At 43.0% G+C, this 25,169-nt stretch overlaps 1 long non-coding RNA gene across 3 annotated transcripts in view; it reads left to right on the top strand.

Moving 5' to 3' along the window:
- The window catches only part of LOC136837973 (uncharacterized), a 257,728-nt gene that overhangs the window by 21,788 nt on the left and 210,771 nt on the right, over positions 1–25,169 (top strand). Inside the window, exon 5 of one of the 3 annotated variants that reach the window (XR_010852824.1) lies at positions 22,557–24,960. The exons of 1 other annotated variant lie outside the window; for it this stretch is intronic. This is a non-coding gene — a long non-coding RNA (uncharacterized lncRNA). The remainder of the gene's footprint in view (positions 1–22,556; positions 24,961–25,169) is intronic. One more of the 3 variants, XR_010852823.1, reaches the window with a different exon arrangement.

Below are 25,169 nucleotides of genomic sequence, written 5' to 3' on the forward strand. Positions count from 1 at the left end.
TCCCCCCTCCCCCGTGTCTTCACCCGACGAGCGAGCGAAGAGGGCGAAGGAGAGAGAAGGAAGAACCTACGGGAAGAGAAAAAAGGACAGAGGGGAGGCCACCAAGGGCGCCGTGGAAGCGGAACTTATCGACGACGCCCGTAACCTCCCACTCAGCCCGCAAATCTCAAGCGCAGGCAGCGAAAACACTCAGCAAAAGAAGGAAAGAAATTAGTGATGCCCCTTACACAACACACGGAGGCCGGAAGCCCAAGAAGGACTAATCTTACGTCCCGATGGATGTAGGGGAAGTGAAGAAAAAGCGTCCCAAACTAATCCCGAAAGTACAGGGCGCCTCCAGTATTACGTAAAGGGCCGCTGGAGAGAAGCATTACCACTGGCTACGCTACTCCAGCTATGCCCTTGGCCGTCAAACCCCAGACACAGGCAGGGAACGACGGCTTACACAAGGTTATCACAAATCGTGGGTTTGTATTACCAAATATCAAACACACGCAATATATAAACAAAAATACAGAAAGATCCCACCGTAAGAGCTTAACGACAGTCAGCAGAGAGAACAAAAAATACGTCAGCAACAGCTGACGGCCGAAAGCAAACTGGAATGTTTACATCCGGGCAGGCGGGTATCCCCGCCTACCTGGAGATTGTAGTTACTGCCTAACCACCTTGTTCAAGAGTTTAACGCCGTTTCCAGCCTACGCCTGAAAGTATCTCCTAATGTAAAGGACCGAGGTTTTGTATATTGTGTCGGAACAAACGTCTGGCAGAAAAGCCACTTTAAACATGAACTGCTTCAACTAAAATGTGTTCCATGGTTTGCATTGTTCTGAATTTTATTCGATAAACCGGGATTTTTATTGGAAGGCTAATTAACAAGCAGACAAAAATTGAGTAATTTATTGTATTTGCAAAATGTCCTATATAAGTTATCCAGGTGTTGATCGACCAGCTAAATCTCAGGGTTGTCCATCGTGAAGCAAGGAGAACCGCACCAATTCAGCCACTTCCAAAGCCTTTAGATATCACAAAATACCTAATTAAACGCTACACAATAAATATCGTGCGTATACATTTAAATTTAACAATAATATCTGCAATACGCATAACACTTGGCAAGTTGCATACCTTGGAAAATTCAAGTACATTAACCAGCAGTGGAAAACTGATGCCCACGAACACAATTGGTGATGACAATATCCTGAAGGGGACGAAAACTTCCTATTACAAATATGCAGGCTCTGAGTAACAGCTGTAATATTTAGAATCATAATACTAAACAAATGTAAGAGTGATGGTAATTGGAAGCCATTCAATATGGGATAGCATTATCCCTACAAATGATCTCGGATCGACAGAAAAACTCTCCTGAGTTTTACAGACCACCGATATCATCCTGGGACGATGGCGCAGTGAGAGAGAGAGAGAGAGAGAGAGAGAGAGAGAGAGAGAGAGTCTCTTCGTGAAGGATAGTCTCTTCGTTAAGCAAGCTTACATGATGAAAGGACTTGTCGTCACTTCAGACTTCAGAGGGCTTGCTGTGGTTCCTTTCATATATACTGGAGCGCACAGTATCAGAGTTACGAGACCCTTTGCGATCAAATGCTCCTTCGTAACTGACTTAAGTTAGTGCCAGCCAACCTCAGGAAGAACGCAAAAGCAATAGTGGCTGGTTCAGTCAAAACCAGAACGGCCGCTCAGTTTCCAACCAAGGGGGTAGTTAAATATTTTAAAACTAAGCTGACTGTCTTCCAGTGACCATGCTAATTAAACAAATATGTATAACAACATAAAATACAAATTCAATAAGATATTTCGGTGCATGCACCGTGCAGCTGTGGAATCTTCTGATCTCCAAATATTTAAGCGAGGAGCAAATTCATTCCAGGTCTCTTGCTTAGCTTATCCCATTTATGCTTGTAAGCTGTAACCCTGTAAATGTGGACAATATTCTGAAAAGGCCAAGAAGCAATTAATGACATCATGTCAAACTGAGATCTTCTGGTTTACAAGGTATTGGAACAAGGACTATAAATTATAACCAGGACTCCTATACCCAGGACCCCCTCACGATGAGGGCCACAGTTAGGACAGGGTGTTTTTATTTCCTCTGGGTGCCAGTGTCCTTGGTCTTTTATCGAGGGAAACTTAATGAAAGTTATTTAGTCAGCCACAGGAAATATAAAAATAACTGAAAATTCCTTGCAATGAAAATTTCACAAAAAAGAAAAGAAAGTTGCAGAGGCTTCTTAGATTAAGTTGTAACTGTCATGATAAAATAAATAGTTGTGTGTCTTAAATAAACATTATTATTACTATTATTATTGTGAAACAAGACGGCCCTGTAACGAGGCTATAATATCGACAATGAAAAGCCCCAATGGTGTTAAAAATATTTATGTACAAAGGTAAAAACGAAAGGGAGAGACTTTCAGATACTACTCTGTCCTACTAAGCGGTAAAACAGTGGAGAGAATTTTAAGACAACAACAGGAAAGTGGTACAAAGCGGATTTTTTTAACAGTGCTGGTCAGGTAACCCCTGTTGGTTAGATTGTTTCCGTTGGCAATACGGTTGGAACGGCGAAGTGGTCGTACGTGATTCCAGCTCATCAGAGTCTCCATCGGTACCTCCATGATTCTCTTCAGCTATAGCAACATCAGTCATCTGGGACAAGAGAGAGGTGGAAGCAGCATCAGGGGTCTCACAGTCACACAAACATGAAGCTTAATAATCGTCGACAAAGTGGCCAATAACTAGCGAATGAACAAAATTATGCTCATCAGTGAAGGTTTTGTTCCCTTCAAAAGCATCCCCCTTTCTCATAGCAGGCCCTTCCACTAAGCGACGAATACCAACATCTCCACTCTTGAATATGACAGAGACCATTCCAGCTGATGTTGTGACCTAGAACGAACGGATGAGAAACCATGGCATTATTTGGTGCTTGGAGCTCTTAGGCACCACGATGTTCAGAGAGTCTTACATCCAAACCCCGCCCCCCACTTTCTCCATAGTATTTTTGAGGGCAATTGGCTCAGAGGATTTGGTAAACACCAGGTGTTTTCCTATTATTATTATTATAATTATTATTATTATTATTATTATTATTATTATTATTATTATTATTATTATTATTATTATTATTATTATTACACACCAACCTACTTATAATTGTATTTTTAAATTTAAAGGCAATTTGAACATCCCTTTGATAACTAATTGCAAGATGACAGGTATTTTCCAGTTTCAGATTATAAGCAATGGATAAATACTTACTATTTTTGACCATATTAGGATTATCTGTTGCACTCGTACCTTCATATATTCGTTTTGCTTTAGAGACCAGCCGCAATCTTCCAATAGCTAAGCCACAAGATTTAAAGAACCAGAATCAAAATATATGAATATATTGGAAGATTGTGGTTGGTCCGGATTAGTTATACCCATGGACAAAATAGGCATGTAGGAATACCCACTGCCCACCAATCTGAATGGGGGGATGAGAATCATTTATTATTATTATTATTATTATTATTATTATTATTATTATTATTATTATTATTATTATTATTATTATTATTATTATTATTCAGAAGATGAAACCTATTCATATGGAACAAGCCCACCAAAGGGGCCATTGACTTGAAATTCAAGCTTCCAAAGAATATTAAGGTGTTCATTAGGAAGTAAGAGGAGGTAAAGGTAAAGGGAAATACGAAAGGAAGAGATCCCACTTATTAAAAAGAAAAAATAAATTAATAAACAGATAAACTATATTAAAATGCAAGGAGAATAGTATTAGGGCAGTAATGTATTGCATCTTTACTTAAACTTCTGAGGTTCCAATTGCACGACATCGTCTGGGAGGCTGTTCCACAGTCAAACGGTGTAATGAATGAAGGACCTCTGGAATTGAGAAGTTCGACAGCGAGGCACATTTACTGCATAATGGTGCTGCTGTTTAGCGAATCTGGTTACTCTCGGCTGGTGAAGGATCAGGGATAATTGTGAGTGTGAAAGATCTCTGTTGAAATAGAACTTACGAAAGAGTGATATACAAGAGACCATTCGCCGATGGTAATAATGACTCCAAGGTCCTCTATTTAAAGCTTGCCAAAACTTCAAGAATATGAAAATGGTTCAAGTGCTTACATACTAAACTAAGGGAGACACTTCACAGATAAATCTCAAGTGATACAGTGACCATTACTTGAAAACTAAGAACAACAATATTTATACTGAACGTACAGCCAGTCCTTTCAGACAGAGTCACATAGCAGTGGAGAAGAGATGTTTCAGAAATCTTGAAGTATATATGCCACACAAAAAAGGCGTGTTCTTGAATAATCATGGACCATGTCCTATGCGAGAGAAATCTCCAACAGCCTGAATTGAAACCCCTGAAATCAATTGCATTATCAAGTCCCAGCAAAGGTAATATTTCAAGGCTTTGCACCTTCTGAGACCTCCACGAAACCTAGTCAATTTTTCATGAACTTCAAAAGCAATTTCTCTGATATTTTATGGATATTAAAAATTCACAAACCTCAAAATGAAACTGTTACACAAACTCTTCATAATTATTAGTAATTTTTCCATAAGGCCAAATATTTATATATATATATGACAAATTTCTTCGATTTGTAATGAGTCTGTCTTACCTTCAATCTCAGGCAATCCAAATTCTTTTCAAAGATACTTGGAAGAAGTAGTTTAATTTCAACGTTAGGTCTCAGTGTGAAAGATATTATCTGGTCCTTTAGGACTGATTACACAAGAAAAGGAATTCCCACGATATTTCCAGAATATTTTCTTCAAGATTTGGATGCTATACTCATTGCAAACCTTCAAATTTTATCTCACATTCTCTCTCTCTCTCTCTCTCTCTCTCTCTCTCATATACCGCATACACATTTTTTTATAAAAATAAAATTATCCTTGCCCTCTCTCTCTCTCTCTCTCTCTCTCTCTCTCTCTCTCTCTCTCTCTGTCTCTCTCTCTCTCTCTCTCCGTCTCCGTCTCCGTCATATACTGCATACACATTATTCTATAAAACAATCATCCTTGCTCAAAGCCTCTTGGATTTTTTTCATAACATGCTTTGTATTTACGACACTAGTAGAACAGTAAATATACTCTACTTAGATTTCCAAAAGGCCTTTGACAAAGTTCCTCACAAGAAACTAATGATAAAAGTTAGAGCTTTAGGAACTGCAGGAGAAATAGCAGACTGGATTGAAGACTGGCTCACTAATAGATAACAAAGAGTCATAATAAAAAGTGAAGAATCAGAATGGGCAGATGTGACAAGCGGAGTTCCCCAGGGTTCTGCCCCTGGCAAGCGTCATGTGCTCACTTATCTCTAGGAGCAGCTTTTACTGTTCATTCACAACGTTCTAATGATTTTGTCTGGCTTTCTTTTAAACTCTTCTTCCACACTGTTGCTGTTGACAACTTCTGATGGCGATTTATTCCATGTGTCACATATCTTGTGTGTGAAGAAATTCCTACAATGAGATGTGTTGTATCTCTTCAGTTCTAGTTTCCATCCATTATTTCTTGCTGGTTTTCATTTAATGTGAAGAGGTTACTGTCTAATTTTGTTATGCCTTTTAGTATTTTGAATGTTTCAATGAGTTTTCCTCACAATCGTCGTGTTTCTAAGCCATACATGTTCAGGCAAATTTGGCTTAACTAGCAGGATAGCCAAATTTGCAGATGACACCAAACTAGGTATAAATGCAGCAGACCCAGATACAGCGGAAAGTTTAAGAAATGATCTAAGGAAAATAGGAGAGTGGTCAAAAGATAGCAAATGCCATTTAACTTGGACAATGTAAAGTGTTACAAATACGAGCAAACAACCCTCATGCCAACTACATGCAGCTTGGGAATGACATGAATAGTGTAGAACAAGAAGAGGACCTTTATATCATTATAACCAAGGACTTAAAATCCACAAAACAGTGCATAAAATCTGAAAAAAAGGAGGCACAGAAACTAGTGGGATACATAAAGAGACAGTTCATATACAGAAACAAGGGAACGGTGCTGCAGCTCTGCACATCCATAGTTAGACCTCATCTTGAATATGCAGTACAGTTTTGGTCACCAACACTAATAAAGGTCATAAATACATTAGAAGGGGTACAAGCAAGAGCCACAAAGTTAATTCCATCCATCTGGCAAATAGGTTACCAAAGACGACTAGGGAGCCTGAACATGTATGGCTTAGAAACACGGCGATTGCGAGGAAAACTCATAGAAACATTCAAAATACTGAAAGGCATAACAAAAGTAGACAGTAACCTCTTCACATTAAATGAAAACCAGCAAGAAATAATGGATGGAAACTAGAACTGAAGAAATACAACACATCTCATTGTAGGAACTTCTTCACACACAAGATATGTGACACATGGAATAAATCGCCACCAGAAGTTGTCAACAGCAACAGTGTGGAAGAAGAGTTTAAAAGAAAGCCAGACAAAATCATTAGAACACTGTGATTGAACAGTAAAAGCTGCTCCCAGAGATAAGTGAGCACATGGTGCCTCCTCCGATAGACTAAAAAGTCTTTGAGACATCCTAATCCCTGTAACTCTCTCTGTCATATGCTGTATACACATTTTTTTATAAAAAAAAAAAATCATCCTTGCACCCTCTCTCTCTCTCTCTCTCTCTCTCTCTCTCTCTCTCTCTCTCTCTCTCTCTGTCATATCGTGTATACACATTTTTTATAAAAATAAAACCATACTTGCCCTCTCTTGATGCTTAATTGGTTGAAGTTATCTAAAGACTTCCCCTGGGTGTAATCAGAACAATTAACTCCTCCTTAGTAGGTGGAACTAATTACGTCACAGGAAATCTAAGATTTCCGGCTCGATTTGCATAGTTAAGCTTCACAGGTGAGGTTGTTTAACGATTTCGATGTGATTAACTTTGCCAGTGCCGCGCCAATGTTTGGCTACGCTTATTCCAGACACCTTTGCTTCGATCGTCATTCCTTCAACGATTTCAGAGATTATACTCGCCCTTTTATGTAACATATCCTGTTTTGCTTTTCCCCTCTCTCTCTCTCTCTCTCTCTCTCTCTCTCTCTCTCTCTCTCTCTCTCTCTCTCTCTCTCGCTCTCTCTCCATGTCTCGTTTTTCTCTCTCTCTCTTTGTTCGTTTCTTCTAAATCTCTCTCTTCCTCTCTCTCTCTAACTATCAATGTCTAACAATGGAAGGTTTCTCTCTCTCTCTCTCTCTCTCTCTCTCTCTCTCTCTCTCTCTCTCTCTCTCTCTCTCTCTTTCTTTATTTTAATTAACAATTAGAATATTCAGAATTCCTAGGAAATAAATATCTGTTAACATAAATGTGTCCAGTGACAAGAAATCCTGAGGCGATTCCTGTAAGAAGTATAAGTGCAAAGGTGATTGCTGAGAAGTTGGTAGAGTTTTTCTCCAGGTTTGGAATACCAGAAATTGTGCAAAGTGATAGAGGAACGAACTTTACTTCAAAATTGTTCCAGGATGTGATGAACTTGTTAGGAGTGAAACAACAGTTATCAACTGCTTATCATCCAGAGACTCAAGAAGCCTTGGAAAGGTTCCACCAGACATGGAAAGTATGCTAATTAAGTATTGTTATGATTCAGGAAGAGAATGGGTTGCTGGTTTACCCTTGATGTTGTTTGAAGTTAGAAATGCTTATCAAGAAAGTATGGGATGTTCACCAAATGAAATGATTTTTGGTCGAGACGTGAGAGGTCCATTGAAAATTCTTGCAGAGAATTGGGAAGAAAATCAAGAGGAAATTCAAGGAGAATATGAGAAGAATTTGAGAAAGTTAAAAGAAATTAGAAAATCTGAAAATAAGTCAAGAAAATCTGAAAATAGAAAATCTGAAAATAAGTCAAGAGAAAATGAAAAGAACATATGATGCTAAGATTAAACTAAGAAGTTTTAGTATTGGACAGCAAGTTCTAGTGTTCTTACCAGTGAAAAGATTTCCCCTCACCAATAAGTTTCAAGGTCCTTATAGGATAATAGAGAAGTTAAATGATCAAACTTATGTGACTGAAACACCATGAAGAAGGAAACGACAGAGGAAGATACATGTGAATCTTTTGAAACCTTACTTCTCAGAGACTAAAACTGAAAGAGTGTCAATAACACAGACAACTCATCTACAGAGGGCGATGATGGCTACGAATTGGGAGCTGAAAGCAAGATGAACAATTATTCAGTATTGGAAAATTTGGAAGATAAACTAAAACATCTGAGTGTTGAGCAAAGTAGTAAATTAAGTGAGTGATTCAAAGTTTCCCTGAAATTTTTGCAGATGTACCAAAGGCATGCCAGTCTGACAAAGCATGAGATAAAGATCAGAAGATGGAAAACCTTTTAAACTGAGAGCTTATCGTTTATCACCGTTTCATCAGCATATTTTGAAGAAAGTTGAATATTTATTGCAGCATGGATTAGCAGAACCCAGTTCAAGTCATTACATTTCTCCTTGTGATAGTGAAGAAACCAGATGGCTCATTTAGGATGTGAGCTGATTATAGGAAACTGAATTCCATCAGTGTGGCTGACAATTATCCCTTGCCTCTTATTGATCAATTACTTGATAATATTGGGCAAAATAAATTTGTTTCAAGACAGACTTGTTGAAAGGATATTATCAAATTCCCTTAGATGAAACTTTGCTAAGTTGCTGTCAGCTTTCATTACCCCTTTTGGACTGTATCAATACACTGTTTTGCCGTTTGGTCTGATGAATGCACCTGCAACATTCCAGCAGTGATGGATCAACTACTAGGATCAATAGAAGGAGTGGGTGTATACCTTGATGACATTGTGATTTATTCTAAAACATGGGAAGAACATCTGAAGATATTAAGGAAAGTGTTCAGAAACTACATGAAGCAGGACTAACAATCAGCTTACAAATAAGTGAGTTTGGAAAGGCAACTGTTCAGTATCTAGGATTTGAAGTTGGAAAAGTCCTTCTTGCACAAGCAGAAGGTACCCCTAAAATTAAACCCCTACTAAGAGGAAACAGCTACAAAGGTTTTTTGGACTTGGCTGGACTTTATCGCCGATTCTGTCTGAATTTCTCAGCCATAGTAGCTCCCCTGACTGATTTTGTAACCGTACTGTGTAGAGATAGAGAACATTTTTGAAAGGTCAATTAACTGTTGATTATTTATCCCATTCCGAATCGTTGGACTCAAACCGGGATAACTAATCTTCTAGGGCGAGAATTTCATGATGCTAGTTGGCTCTTAGCTACGTTAAATAAATCTAATCCTTCGGGCCAGCCCTAGGAGAGCTGTTAATCAGCTCAGGGTCTGGTTAAACTAAGATATACTTAACATTTTTGCCTTGTAATACATATATCCTCTTATAATTTTGATATATTTACCCTTTTTATTTATCATGTATTATGTGTAATAATAATAATTATTGAAATATCATAACAGATCTCAAAAGAAATAATGTTTTAAATGACTTAATAATGTAGTTTAGAATGAATAATATCTTTCTTGATAAAAGCATAGTATATGAACATGTGTGTGTTCAGCAAAGACTTGTTTCATTTCAATTGTCATCAGTTGAGATAAGAGAGCTCTTTGTTTTGGGTTACACAATGAAAGGTTAGAAGAACAAATGCTGATCATTTCTGGAAATCCACTTGAGTTTTCATCTTGTTTATAAAACACGTCAATCATATTTAGCCAGTTGCTGTATGTTTCGGTCGTGTAGAGGTTTCTGTTAAAAGTTTGTCCCATACGTGAATAAGACAAGTGATTTCTCATTATTATGTGCATTGTTCGAGTCATGTAAGCCACTTTGATGGCCCAAGTATGTAATTTTCCCGACTCCAAATTGGCACTTCTTTAGATTTATTACCAAATAGGCTTTTCCCAGGGCAGTTAAAATTTGTTCTAGGAGTTTTAAGTGCTCTTCCCAGGTGCTGGCGTAGGTGACAATGTCGTCCAAGTATACCACACAGTTCTTTATGCCCGCCAGTACCTCGTTCATCAAACGTTGGAAACAGCTGGGAGCACTTTTTAACCCGAATGGCATAACTTTGCTTTGGTATATTCCACTAGGAGTTATGAACGCTGCCCGAGAGCGCGACTCCTCAGACAGCAGGACTTGCCAATAGCTCTTCTCCAAATCAATCTTGCTTAGATAGGGGGCACTCCCTAGGCTGTCTAAACAAGCCTCGATCCAGGGAAGGGAGTAAGGTTCCGACTCCGTCACTTCATTCAGCTTCCTGAAATCGACACAAAGTCGAACTCCAACGCCTTCCTTAGGCACTAGGACTACTGGGGAGGCATAGGGGCTGTGGCTTTGCTCTGTAAGGCCAAGGTCGAGTTGGAGCTGGACCTGCTCCACGATCCTATGGGCCTTATCCGGGTTGACCCGGTGGTATCCCTGGGCTATGGGTTTCACGCCCTCTTAGATATTAATGGAATGCTGTAACACGTCCATGCACCCAAGGGTGTCTCGGACGACTTGCAAGTTTCGGTCTAATAACCAGCGGATATCTTCCCTGTGGGTGGCAGCGAGACATGGGGTGATGACCTCCAGATTCTTGAGGATTTCAGAGTTAGTGGTGGGCGTATAGGCCAGGGCAGCAGTGCCAACTACTGCCTCAGGGGTGGATGTATCATCTTTGGGTGTCTCCTCGCTACGGGTCTGGTATGGTTTCAGATTTCCTGCAGTCTACTGGGTAGTTCAAGTCCCCATGCTTTCCCAAGATTTGGTGGGGGCCCGAGAAGTGGGTTTCGAGGGGCCTCGTGGCACCCGTCCGGAGTACAAGGACCTGATCTCCTTCTTGAAGGAGCAGGAGCGGGCGGTCTCGTCAAATTTTATCTTCACCCGTTCTTGGGTGGCCGCCTCTATGGCCTGGGCTACCGCCCAAGCTGCCCGAAGGTTTTTCTGAATGGTGGGCAATTCTTCTGCCCCATCCACCTGGGTGGGGTCCGCCCATGTGTCACATAATATGTCGAGCAGTGCCCAGGTGGAATGGGCATACAATAGCTCGAAGGGGCTATACCCGGTGGTTTCAGAGGGAGTGTGGCGGGCAGCAAAATGGGCATATGGGAGGCTGTCCTCCCACGAGCCACCTCATTCGAGCTCCAATTTTTTGAGTGTCGTAGAGAGCAATTGGTGGTGATAGGGCATTGAGTGAAAGTGCTTGATTCCATGGCTGGCCATGCCGTCACGGAATTATTTCGACATAAAGTGTCAACCCTGGTCTGTTTGTATCATGACAAGGAACCCGAATCTACAAAAGAATTATACTAGGGCCTTCACTGCGTTTTTAGATCTCTCTCCTTACCGGAATTGCCTCCGGGTATCACATGAAGCGGTCAATGATGGTAAGGCAATGGGCATTCCCCGATTTACTTTTCATCCTCCCCTGCGGAGTGAAATAGTCAATGACGACGTCCCTGAAGGGAATGCCAGCGGAGGGGATATTCCTGAGGGGGGCCCTGGGGACTACCTCGTTTGGGTTTCCTGCCACTTGGCAGGTGGGGCAGGAGGCAACGAATTGCTTTACACTTTCGGATGCCGGGCCAGTGGAACTTGCTCTCTCTCTCTCTCTCTCTCTCTCTCTCTCTCTCTCTCTTGTTTATTTGCCAAATAGACAACTTTTGTATAAATGACACAATCTTTCTCTCTCTCTTTCTCGTTTATACACCCAATAGACAATTTTCAACCTTATCAAACTTATCAATATAATCAGATTTGTTTAGAAAGACAACACCCTTACCTTTGTCTGAGTGAGTAATAACTAAGTGTGAAAGTGATATTAAGATACCTTTCTTGGATGTTTTAGTCCGACAACAATATGGTCGTTTTAACACTTCAGTTTACAGGAAGAAAACTTTTACAGGACTAGGTTCAAATTTTCAGAGTTACTGCTTTTATGGTTCTAAATAAACTCTTCATCTACATTACTTTATCGTGCCTTCTCATTGACTTCTAGTGGGAGTTTTTTCACAAATGACATCCATTTTTACATAAATATTTTACAAGTAATTATTTTCTCAAAACTATTTTTCACAGGTATATATACAAATTTCAACTTCAAACCCGCTAACCTAAGCCCCCTAAAAACCTCCCAAAGAACCTCTAAATGTTCCTCTACCAAATCAGTGGCAATTAATATGTCATCCATATAGATAAATATGGATTTCCCTAACAAGCTATGCAAAACTGTATCAAAGAGAAAGCGGTGTACTTTCGACTCTCCTCGCTAAGCGGTACTTGCAATTACCCTTGAGTCAGATCAATTGAAGGATAAATATTCTTGCCCAGTCTCAACAAATAAATCTGGCAAACATGCCACAGGGTAACGATCAGTAATGGTTTGCTCGTTCAGCTTCCTAAAGTCCATACAAACTCAGACTGAATCTTCCTTCTTAGGCACTGCCAACAACGGAAAATTAAAAGGCAAGGAAGGAACTGGGCCTAACAATGCCTTCCTCCTCCCACTTATTAACCTCTTGCTCTACCTGTTCTCTAATCTTAAAAGGAATCCCATATGAAGGGACAAATATAGGCTTAGTCTTATCCTCTAAATGAACCTTGTGTTCTAACACATTTGTTAACCCTAACTTATCCCCTTTAAGTGCGACTATGTCCGCAAGCTCAGCCAGAACATCTTCCACACCCTCATCATATTCTTTAAAATCAGCATTGGCTTAATAATCCTTCAAAACCTGCCTCCTAGCCTGTAAATCTGCTTCTGAAAATCTACACATGTCCATGACAATAGCAACTGAATTATCTTCATCGACCCAGTCAACAAAATCAACTGCATAAGTACCCTTCTGATAATTCCGAACTGAATCATTACAGTTTAGAAATTCCACCCAAGTATACCCTGAACTTGATACGTTGCTTAAACAACCTGTACACTAACCCCTTCAGCTTTTCGCTACATTCATCCACACACACCTGTCTGGATTTGTGCACACCTTTCACTCGAACTTTCACCATACGAACCATACCAGGACAAAGAACCACATCATCCGACAAAACCCCCTTATAACACTTCTTACCCACAGAAACATGTTCAGAATCCACCTGCAGATTCTCACGTACACCCATTCCGTTATCATCATCCACTCTACTTACATCCAGTCCCTTGTAAGGCACAAAAACACCAGGTACTCCAGCACTTATACCACATACCCCTGTATGAACAGAGATTTTGTGTCTTCAACACGCTGGATGACCCAGTAGCAAAGTATTCCCCAAAGCAGCCCCTTGTATAACCAAAAATGGTTCTGTAAAAGATCTACCCCCAAGAGATAAATTCACATCAATGTAACCCAAAACCCGTAACCTATTTGCTTGACCATCACATACTGTCTCTTTAGCAGGTCTAAAAGAACGATCGGAACAACTCATAATTCATCAAATTAATAGAGACGCCTGTATCTATAAAAATATTCACATCAACGCCATACACAGACCTTTTTACTACTAGTGTAAAGCTTCGCCACTGAGGGTTCCCCAGAAGTCCTGTATCACAAGAAACAACCCCTTTTATCTCCTCCCTTTTTGCTGCTCAGTTGCTGCTCGGTCCACCAAAAATTTTGTCGGCCCCTAGAGGGTCCTGAAAAACCCCCTCGAGGAGTTCTCCTACCTGCCAGACCAGCGCTCTTAGGTATGCTTTTAGACTCATTCTGTTAAAGAATTGGGCAAAACCACCAACCTTGATATGCAGACTTGCAAGTGCCATAATATTTCACCCTACAAAACTTCTTAGTATGGCCCTGCCTATTACAATTATAACAATGCCCTTGGGATCCTGAACTTGCAGAAGTCTTACCATCCTCTCTCTTAGCACATAACCTCATAACTGTGGAGTCAGAATTACTCTGTGTATGATGCTTGAATAGCCCCAGAAGATTTCAGTATCCCATCCAAAAGAGGAGCTATCTACTGTAGGGCATTTCGACATGGGCTTACAAACTTGAGAGAGAACAGTAAATTCTCATCCGACCCCATTTCTGTTTCCTTGTCAAAAACTATTTACGACAGAATCAGGGACGTCATTCAGGATCCATGCATAATGCAATAGTTTCTCAAGATTCTCTATCGTATAGAGCCTCCATTTACCCAACCAGAATTTCTCAACCTCTTTGAAAAATCCCTTGTAGCATCAAAATATCTGGCACTAAACGTGACCAGCGAATCATGGCCTTTATGGACCTTGAAAAGAGATCTGAGATCTCGAATAGCATCGCCAGCTACAGCTGTTCCACATGACGCTCTCAAAAAATCCTCAAGATCGTCCCAGGTCCTACACTTCAAAATGTGATGACTCAAGCAACGGTGTCTGATATCCCCTTTATCTAAACTAAGGAGCCTTTTGCTTCATTGAAGCTTCTACTACATCCGTTATTTTCTTGGTGACTTAAAAATTCGACACCCCTTCCATAAAAATTTTGAGGGGAACTGGAAGAATGCCATCAACCAGCCCCGGGAAAGGGCTGAACTCCAGCATTTACGGAAAGAATATGTGCAACATTGCTACTTTATCTTTGTCTTTGTTAGCCTCCGCCATATTATCGGAATGGATAACCCTCCAAGTTCCAAGAACTCGACTTGATCTCAGCTTCATATAACTCCCAAAGGTAGAGAGAGAAAGAAGAAAATGAAAAAACAAAAAAAAAGTTAGAAATTCAGCAAACTCTCAACACTATTGCAAATGCGAACCATTAATTAAATTCTAAATGCCAAATGTGAACAATGAAGAAACCCTAACCGCAGATGCGAACAATTAAGAGAAAAAAATTCTAAACGCTAAATGTGAGCGATGAAGCAGAAATACTTCAGTCCACCCACCAAAAGAAAACTGGCTCGCAAAGAGAATGGGATAGCAGTGGGATAACTGCATCAAAATGCTCTATATGATGTCACCAAATCGTCACCACTCACTAACTTGATAAGAGTGCATGCTTGCCTCGATTGCAAAAAAACTGCTTCAGTCATCAAAGAGAACATGTGTACCAACCAAAAGACACCCTATCTGTTAACCTTCTTGATTTCCTCGTAATATGTCTCTTCACAGCGTACCTATACACTATTTTGCAAGTGTAGTCACCCGCTAAGCCACAAAAGCTCTGACTAACATGCACATGCAATCGAAAAAAGGTACTCAATTGCCTTGAACTGGCTTGTCCCCTTTAATTCCCACTCAACCAACACAAAGAGAACACTTACGTAACAATATCCCTCTTTGTCTTCGATAACCTGTGCTGCAAAAGTCTAAGAAGTGCAAAAGAAACGAGCAGGTAAAAGTTACTGCTGGTTTATTACAGATTCAGGCAGTTTATATAGCGGCCAACTGGCGCTGAACCACGGAAGACAATGAGATTGAGTGTGACCTGAGGTCAAAACAATTAGCAATAATATACAGCGAACAAGTACAATTTACAATACAAAAACATACAGAATTCCAATATGGATATAATCTTGATGCCTGCGAATAAAGAAACACAACGATACATAATTTATGACAGTTGAACAAATACATGTAAAGTTTAAATGGTAGAAAAATGCGTGACCTGGCACGTTAGGCGTAACAATTGTGTGGCGAAAAGAAAGTGGGAAGTCACCAAAGAAAAAACTTGCTCAGCGGAGACTTAATTAATGACGCATCCGAAGGAACTCCGCTGACGGCGATGTGGTGACTTTTACAAATACTTCCCAAGACGTGGGACACGTCCTGACTAATCTGCGTATCTGCTGGGACGCTGAAGGGTGCGACGGCTTCTTGAGGACAAGGGCGCCCACATATGAGGCTGCTGAGCTGCTGGTGCGGGTGGGCCTTTCCTAGGATGGCTGCGCGCCCATCGTTTCGAGGCGTGGCTGTGGCGGGGTGGCTGGGCGGGGTTTGCGCTGAGGGGACGTCTGTGCTCTCCTCCAGGAAGGCGGGCTTTAACCGGTCTACTGAAACCCAATCGTTCTTCCCGAAGTGCCAGCAGGAACGCCTTGCTGTTCCGCTCCAGCATGCGGAAGGGGCCCCTATAGGGCCTGGTCAGTGGCGGGCGGACGGCGTCGACCCTGACGAAGACGTGGGTGGCGGATGACAGTTCTGGCGGTGTGAAGGTGGCCGACCTGCTGGTGTACGTGCGCTTGCAAGGGGCAAACTTGCCGACCACATCGCAGAGCCTCTGCAGTGATGGGATGTGGCGATCTTTTGTCACAAGTTCGCCTGGGACACAAGGGACTCTCTGTAGGTTTTTTCAGCTGCAGACAGGGTGCCGTCGGCTCTGGGGGCGGTTCTCAAACCGAGGAGGACCCACGGCACCTGATGTTTCCAGTCCTTGGCAGTGCAGCAGGCCATGAGGGACGCCTTCAGGGACCTGTGGAACCGCTCAAACAGGCCATTGGCCGCCGGGTTGTACGCCGTGGTGGTGTGATGCGTGGTTCCCAGCAGCTGGGCCAGGGCGGACCATAATTCGGACAGGATGAATGTCGGTCCAGGGCGCGGCGGCTGACCCAACTGGAAAGCAGGGCCTCGGCGCACGCTCTGGCTGTGGCTTCTTGCATCGGTGTGGCCGGGCCACCTTGTTGAGTGGTCTACCACCATCAGGAGGTATCTGGACCTGCCTGATGGGGGAAGGGCCCGACGACGTCGACATGAATGTGGCGAAACGGCACTCTGGCTGTGGGAACTCACCTATCCTGGACTGTGTGTGACGACCCACCTTGCTGGTTTTGTCACTGCAGGCACTGTTTCGCCAAGACGTGGCGTCCTTCTGCACCCCGTACCAGAAGAACTTCTTTGACAGCAGCTTGGCGTAGTTCTGCCAGAGGGATGTGAGAGGCCGTGAATTATGTCGAATACCTGGCGGCGGCGTGAGGCTGGAACCAGGGGCGGGGCTGACCTGGTACTGATGTCCAGAGGAGACTTGGGCCCCCAGGGCAGGGTCATGTCCCGCCACTTAAGGGACGTGATGGCGGCGCATGCAGGCTGGGGTTTCTGCGTCAGCAGCCTGTTCCCTGGCCCAAGGTCCTCATAGTTTACCCCGGCTGCACTGCGTTCAGCTCGACTCTGGAGAGGGCGTCTGCTGAACGGGATTTTCCTGCCGGGGAGGTACCTGACGGAGCAGGTGAATTCAGCTATGGCTGGGAGGTGGCGCTGCTACCTGGAAGACCATGCGTCCCCTGCTTAGTGAAGGCGTGAACCAATGGCTGGTGGTCTGTGAAGATTGTGAAGGGCGTCCCCTCCAGGAGGAACTTGGTGCCGGACTATATATATACATCGCGCAGAGTTCCCTGTCGAAGGTGCTGTAGCGGGTCTCTGCGGGATGAACTTCTTGCTGAAGAAGGCGATGGGCTGGGGGCGCCGTTGATGACCTGCTCCAGGACAGCACCACAGGCGACGTTGCAGGCGTCCGTTGTCAGCTGGAGGGGGCCTTGGGATCCTGGTGTGCCAAGGCGGTTGCCTCGGCGAGGCAGCCTTCGTCAGGGAGAAGGCCTGCAGCTGGCTGGGTCCCCAAGACAGGGACTTTGGTTGGCGTTTGAGAACTTCCGTCAGGGGGCCGTGGTGTGTGCGACCCGGGGATGAACCGCCTGTAGAGTTCACCATCCCGAGGAACTCCTGGACAGCCTTGACGGAGGTGGGGTGGGGAACCTGGTGACGGCTGCTACTTTTTGATGTGGTGGGCGGACGCCTGCTGGGGATACCTCGTGGCCCAGGAAGTCAGCTTTCTGGACGCCGAAGGTGCATTTGTCAAAATGGACGATGAGGCCATTCTCTTGGAGGCGCTGCAGGACTGCCTGAATGTGCTTTTGGTGTTCACTGTGAGACCTGGAAAATATGAGGATGTCATCAACGCAGCAGGCGCAGAATTTCAGGTCCCCAAGGATGCTGTCTATGAGCCGCTGGAAGGTCGCCCCGGCATTCCTCAATCCGAAGGTGGAGAAGGCGAACACGTAGGACCCGAACGGCGTTATGATGGCGGTCTTTGGTATATCCTTTGGTGCGACAGGTACCTGAAAGTATGATTTAAGAAGGTATAATTTAGTGAATACCTTGGCTCCGTGAAAGGAGGCCATGAGGTCTTGCATGTTGGGCAAGGGGTAGTGGTCAAGCTCCGTTGCAATGTTGAGACATCTGTAGTCACCACAAGGTCTCCAGGAGCCGTCCGGTTTCTGCACCATGTGGAGGGGGAGGCCCACGGACTGGAGGCCTTTTGCAGATTCCCATCCACTCCATCTCTGCGAATGCCTTCTTCACCTCCTGAAGGCGCTGTGGGGGAAGCCTTCAGAACTTCGCATGTTATGTGATGGTATATGCCATGTTTGGCTGGGGCCCCGGGGACTTGGCGGAGTTCGGGCTTGAACACTTCGGGGAACTCCTTCAGCAGGTGTGCATACTGGTGGGGGGCGATGGAGCTGATGGTGGGTGCCCTGGGTCCCGCTGCTAATGGGAGAGACCGGCAGGAGTCAGTGTCGAGGAGGCGCTTACGTTCCACGTCGACTAGCAGGCCGAAGTGCACAAGGAAGTCAGCACCCAGGAGCGGGGTCACTCGTCAGCGGCGATGAAGTCTCAGGAGTAATTCTGGCCCAGGATGGAGATCGACAGGGGCCTGGTGCCGTAGGAGGAGATGGGGATCCATTGGCGGCCATCAGGAAGGCGGCCGGGTCTGGTTTCTGGTTGCGGTCCTCCCCTGATGCTGGGAAGATCGATCTAAAGGCCCCTGTGTCGACCAGCATCAACCTGCCGGAGACAGTGTCGTGGACGTGAAGCCTGGTTCTGGGCCCCTGGGTTTCTCGGTTGCCATGGCGGTTTGTCCTGCTGGCCGCCACCGCACGTTTTTTGAACGGGCAAGCGAGCAGGGCGGCAGGCAGTTTCGCGTCTTTGCCAAACCACTTGTGGTAGCGACACAGGCCCGGGTACTCCATCTGTTGTGGGGCGGTGGACGTTTCCTGGCGACGACGTTGACGCCCTGCTCCGTTTCTTCTTCCTGCTGAACGGAGCTGACTGAATGTGGGCGCTTTTAGCCGCTGCGTGGCCTTCCACGCAGTCCGTGAGGTGCTGTGCTGTCTGGATGAGGTCATCGAGAGGCATGATGTAGGGGTGAGAATCTGGGTGCGGACCTCCGGGGAGCTATTGAAGGTAGATCTCCCGCGACAGGCTTATTTCCTGCCGCTTTTTTCCTGCCGTCGAAGTCTAGTAGTGAAAGGAGGTCCTTAACCATGCTCCATGCATCTACCTTGTTAAGGTCATGCCGTGGGTTGACGGCGAGGTCGATGGCACGGGCGGCCCGCTCGGCGATAGGTAGGGAGCACGTTTCGAGGAGGGCCTTCTTCGCGACGTTGTATGTGAGGGGGTGTGTGCTGGGCACCCGCGAGACGAGTTTTCTGTATACCTCCTCCGGGAGGGCGTTAAGGACCGTGTCGGCCTGCAGAATTTCGTCTGTCAGGTGCGCTACCCTGAAGTGGCTCTCGACCCTCACGAGCCCACATCGTTGGGTTCCCCTGTATGAAAGGTGGCAACTTTATGGACAGGGCGGCACGCGACTGTGTTGCCGGGCCATGGAGTGTTCGGGGCACTGGCATGGGTGTGGAGGTGCGGGAGGGCCTTGGTGCGGGGACGGGCGCAGGAGAGATGGGAGGAAGGTAGACCTCCAAGTCCGCGAGGTCCGCAGTTAACTGCAGGAAGGTGGGGATGTCCGCGTCCATGCTCGCTCTTTGCCCTCTTACTGGAGTGGGGTACTCGCGTCAGAACTCACTTCCGTGTGCCGTGTAAGTCCGTTAGTGACGCTGGTGATTTTACCGACGAGAGTCAACACGCTCAAACGCTGGATACAGCACCGTGCTTAGTCCGCTAAGAGCGTTGGAGAGTTCCTGGAGCCAAGACTGAGTTGCCGTGTCGGTCCGCTAATGGCTCCGGGATACTCCGGGAGGTCACCACTATAAGAGGTGCAAAAGAAACGAGCAGGTAAAAGTTACTGCTGGTTTATTACAGATTCAGGCAGTTTATATAGCGGCCGACTGGCGCCGAACCACGGAAGACAATGAGATTGAGTGTGACCTGAGGTCAAAAACAATTAGCAATAATATACAGCGAACAAGTACAATTTACAATACAAAAACATACAGAATTCCAATATGGATATAATCTTGATGCCTGCGAATAAAGAAACACACAATACATAATTGATGACAGTTGAACAAATACATGTAAAGTTTAAATGGTAGAAAAATGCGTGACCTGGCACATTAGGCGTAACGAACTGTGTGGCGAAGAAAGTGGGAAGTCACCAAAGAAAACTTACTCAGCGGAGACTTAATTAATGACGCATCTGAAGGAGACTCCGCTGACGGCAATGTGGTGACTTTACAAAAGTACCTAGAAAAAATTGCCAATCTGAAAAGAACACACTCCGCACACGTCTTACGATCCATAAACACACCAACTTATCACACAAGACCATTAGTCACTGATCGTGCATTACAGCATCTCACCTCAAGCAGACAGAAAAATGCCTAAGTCATCAAACAATGCTACCACCCTAACTCCTAATTTCCACATCACCAGTCCCTTCAGAGGCTTTCAGAGGTCCTTAGTCAGCTGCCACCAAATACCTGTTGGCCAGTTGAGAGGTAATTTCATTGCTTACCTGTTACTACAAAGTTGAGATGTTCCATCTATTGGTAGCGCTGATAGTGACCTCATCAAAAGGCTACTGGTAGTGCATATCTGTAGAGACTCTGCATTCTCTCTCTCTCTCTCTCTCTCTCTCTCTCTCTCTCTCTCTCTCTCTCTCTCTCTCTCTCTCTCTCTCTCAGGTATACAGCAAAACAAGCTTTACCCAAAATAATTTATTTTACAAAATCTACCATAACTAGATTGCAAGAAATAAGAGATGAAATAAAATGGAATATTAAAGTTCCCAAAAGATCAATCATATTATAGTCTTTACACCGTAACTCGCAATAGGTCAAAATAAGCCAAAGTCCAGTACATTCCCAATAAGTACATCTTCAATCTCTTTCTCAGAGGAACATCTGAAGAAGTCAAATAAATCTCTTATTAACCCAAAATGTGTAAGAATAAAGATATGGGAATTATAAAGTACACACAATGTAATACACACTTGAAAAAAAAGACAATATATAAATGAAAAAAGCAATGTACAGTTTGGGAAATTTAATGTGGTTCCTACCTCCAAACAGCAATGTTCACAGTCTTAACTGATAAATCTCGAACCACAAAGCCTTCACTGAAGACTTCTAATAATGTTCAATGTTGGTCTTCGAATGATCCTTTTTCCATAACTAATCCCTTCACACCCTGGGACTCCACCCAAAAGAAAACGCACATATACACCTTTCCACTGGAACCTGGACATTTCGGCGAATGCTCTCACGAAGTCATGTAACAAGTTCCCACGTCTTGAGAATACCTGACGTCACAATTTTTTACTTAATTAGGAAATGTGTCAGATAACAGCTAAACATCCTCTCAAGGATTTTGGGGAGTTTTCCTCCACACCTGTTAATTAAATATTCACTGTGTATTGCAATTCATTACATACTTGTGACCTATAGGCTTTTCAGATACTACAATTCATTTTTAAAAAAATTAAAATAATTTCTCTCTCTCTCTCTCTCTCTCTCTCTCTCTCTCTCTCTCTCTCTCTCTCTCTCTCTCTCTCTCTCTCAAATACTATATACATTTCAAAAAATTTAAATAATTTCTCTAGCCCCTCTCTCTCTCTCTCTCTCTCTCTCTCTCTCTCTCTCTCTCTCTCTCTCCTTCATATACTACATATACAATTTTTAAAAATAAAAATAATTTCTCTCTCTCTCTCCTTCATATACTACATATACAATTTTTAAAAATTAAAATTATTTCTCTCTCTCTCTCTCTCTCTCTCTCTCTCTCTCTCTCTCTCTCTCTCTCTCTCTCTCTCTCTCGTTCATATGCTACAATGAATGCATCTCTAAAAAATTTAAATCATTTCTCTCTCTCTCTCTCTCTCTCTCTCTCTCTCTCTCTCTCTCTCTCTCTCTCTCTCTCTCTCTCTCTCTCTCTCTCTCTCTCTCTCTCTCTCTATAGTACAGTGCATACACATTTTTTGCAACATTAATGTTATCTCTCTCCTTAACCTTTTTGCACCGCTTCTTTTCGACAAAGAGAGAGAGAAAGAGAGAAGAATGAACTGTTGTATTATAAGAGCAATAATTTTCTTCTCTGGTTTGGATGAGAGAGAGAGAGAAGAAGAGAAGAGAGAAGAAGAAAGAGAGAGAGAGACAAATCTCTCTCTCTCTCTCTCTCTCTCTCTCTCTTGTGTCTCTTCCTTCCTTTCTCCAGTCTCCACCTCCATAAATCTCTTCTCTTCCTCCTCCAGTTCCTCAAATTCCCTCTGGTTCCTCCTGCTGTTGATCTCATCATGGTAGTCAAGTTAAAGCTGATATTAACACTGCTTCTTTTGTTATCATTATTACTGATTTTTTTTTTCTCATTTTATTTCCTGCTCTTAACTGCTCTTATGCTTTTGTACTTCCCAGGTTCTCTCTTCTTGAAGATTTTTGCAAGAGATAAACAACATGGCTCCCTCAGGATCAGTTTATTCTCTAAAGTTTTGAGATACTTGAAGTATTATAATTTTGTAAGGCACTGGGGAGAAAGTACTCTATGAGATATTAAACCTAAGCTTTCTCCAAAAACAGCACAAGAGCATCCAGAGATTCTCGAAGACAACAATGTTCCACTTGAAAAAAAAATGCTTTCAGTGACCAGGATATAAAAATCTAACAGAAAAGCCTCCAGAAGATCTGGACATCACGGTCATGAACAAAATCTGCCAGGCTCTTTGGCAAAAGGGTGAAGGATCCTGGTAACGAACTCAAAAGATTAGTGAAAAAATAAAAGATAAGAGGAACGATGTTAGCCATGAAACCCTTGATATTCCTGACGAAACTGATTTGGAAAGTAAACTCATCGAATATCAAGAAACTCTCGAGGAAACTCTTGAGAAAACCAAACCTCTCTTTCCACAACACATTGACGACATTGACAGGCTTAAATCAAAGATCCAAGCTGCTGTTCCAAAGACCCTAGACAAGATCCGAGAGAAATATGATCCCTCAAAGTCACGGGACCGACAAAGGCTTCAAGAAGAAATAGAAGAGTATGGGAGTGAGCTTTCTGACATGATACAAAAATCCTCTGAAGAGAACTCCTGTGTCTTAATGATCGCCTCTGTCAGATTTTGCCCTACGACTGGCTCATCTCAGTATGGTCCTACAGATCCAGGTAACATCATGGTCTGTTTAAAAGTGGAAGATAATAAGGAGTTAAATAGAGATCCCCATGGCAATGAAAGTATCATTGTAAATCAAAAAGAAATCCTCAACAAAGACAAAATGGGAAAAGACTTTGAAGTTGTGATTATATCTGGTGATGCAGGTTCTGGAAAGACCACAATTCTTTGTTCCTATGCCGAGGAATGGTGCAAGAAGACAATGGATATACCAGAAATCTCTTCCTTCCCATTTCTGCTCTTCTTCTACTTCAGGGATCATGACCACGACAACTTTGATGATTACCTTAAAAGCTTGATTCCAAAAACTGTTGCTCTGTTTCCTTTTAATCTTGTCAAATTGGTAGTTCTAGGTTCAATGTGTTTGGTTTTATGTGATGGGTTTGATGAGGCCAATGAGAAATCTCAAAAACTATTTCAAGAAATGTTGGCACTTAAATCAAATAACCTGAAGTTTGTTGTCACAACACGTCCAGGGAATACAGATGGACTAACAAAAATTGTGAACAAAGGAAAACGTTCCAGAATCAACCTCATAGTTTCACGTCTTCAGAAACATGATATGATCTTGCTCACAGAAAAACTCATTGGCCACCTGGTGAAAATGATGTAACCCGACAGGAACTGAAAAAGAACTACTTCAGAAAATAGAAGAAATGAACACTGGCACTAGTGCCATCCTGCAAACGCCACTGTTTTTTAACCTGTTCATTCTCCTTTACATTGAGTGTCCAGAGTTAAGGGATGAAATTATCACTACCAAGACATCATTCTACTTACAGCTGAGGAAACATAAGATCAAGAGAATCTCCAATGAGACTGGAACTTCTGTTGAATCACTGGAGGAATTTGATGGACTGTACAGAAAATGGTCTCTGAAGCATTACACTGAGAGAAAATATGAATGGTCTGAGGCAGATGTAAGAAACTTTAAAAGTGAGATTAGTAGTCAAAAAATACGTCAAAAATTTGATGCCATCATGTCATCCTATTTCTCCATAAAGCAAACAGTAAAACATCTAGAGGTTGTAAATGTATACTGCCACAGACACAGGAGTGAGCAGGAGTTTGCAGTTGCAGGCAATATCTGTGATGAAATCATCACATCAGGTGGAAGGAGGCCACAAGGAGGAGGAAACGTTATTCTATATGTGCTACGGTCAAAGGGATTATATGATAAAAATGATCTATTGAGGATACTTAGGAAATTAAGAGAAGTCATTTCCTTTATACCAGGAATACTTTACAATAGTGAGGGAGGTGCATTATGCAATGCAATAAAAGACATTCATGAACTCTATGTATCTTACAGCTTCTATCATGGTACACATGATTATCTTTTTTGAACCATATTTTGAAACTGGTTTCGATGATAGAGTTTGGACTCACTTGTTTCACAGATGAAAGAAACATCTCTAAAGCAGCAGTAAAACTCACAAGAACCGATAGTCTTCGTGTCTTACCGTCCTTACTGTCTAAACTGAGGCCCAAATGGGTTGAACTGAGATTTGCACCACGAGATCTTTCACAACTCAATGAAATACTGAAGGCTGCCCAGAGAAACACTAGCACAGAGATTTGGGTCGTGAGAAACTTAAGGGACTACGCTGAGCTTGCAGGAGAGGTATTGCATCCAGTGAATGAGTTGAGTAAGTAGGAATTCACTTTTACTCCCATAATTACAAAGTACTAAAACATTCAGCCATAAATCAAACAACTTTATTGTTTTGTTCTTCACTGCTTCATCTTTGGTAATGGCCTCATGAGTCACTTATTTAGAACAACTCTGAGGGTGTACTGAAAGGAAAGCACTGTCATTGAATTACTTGTTTCACATAATAAGAGATTAGGAAAAATA

Source organism: Macrobrachium rosenbergii, unplaced genomic scaffold (assembly GCF_040412425.1).
Source record: "Macrobrachium rosenbergii isolate ZJJX-2024 unplaced genomic scaffold, ASM4041242v1 13903, whole genome shotgun sequence".
Taxonomy (NCBI): Eukaryota; Metazoa; Arthropoda; class Malacostraca; order Decapoda; family Palaemonidae; genus Macrobrachium; species Macrobrachium rosenbergii.